This window comes from Lygodium microphyllum, chromosome 22 (assembly GCF_053477565.2).
Source record: "Lygodium microphyllum isolate KBCC chromosome 22, Lygodium_microphyllum_v1.1.10, whole genome shotgun sequence".
Classification (NCBI taxonomy): Eukaryota; Viridiplantae; Streptophyta; class Polypodiopsida; order Schizaeales; family Lygodiaceae; genus Lygodium; species Lygodium microphyllum.
Genome location: NC_141156.1, coordinates 62,913,797 through 62,914,309, shown reverse-complemented (window position 1 = coordinate 62,914,309; position 513 = coordinate 62,913,797).

Here is a 513-nt window from a genome sequence, read left to right as displayed (position 1 = left end):
ATTGAGCCGCGCAAGTTGTTTCAAGTAACCATTGACCTGCGTGTGTCAATGGTTGTTAACTTGAGCCCTTGCAAAACAAGAAGCTTAATTTAGTTGGCTGAGTACCTCTTCAAACGGAGAGAGCATAAAAATAAGAAAGGTAGAAATGGGGCAAAAAGGGGAGAGAACGAAAAACTGAGAGAGATAAAAATAGAGCAAAAAGGAAAGTAGGGGAAGAGATTGGACTTTGGAGAGAGATTGAGAACCAAGGGGGGGGGGGAAGAGGGAAGAAAACTGGGGAGAGAAAATATGAGTATTTGAAGAGAGAAACTTACATAGAGGAAAATATGAATGGTAAATAAAAGTGGAGAAATTTCAAGAAGAAAATGAAAGGTAGAGAGGAGGGAAGAAAACTGGGAGAGAAAAGAAGAGTATTTGAAGAGGGAAACTTACATCGAGGAAAATATGAATGGTAAATTAAAGTGGAGAAATTTAAAGAGATAATGACAAGAGAAAAAAGGAAGAAAATGAGAG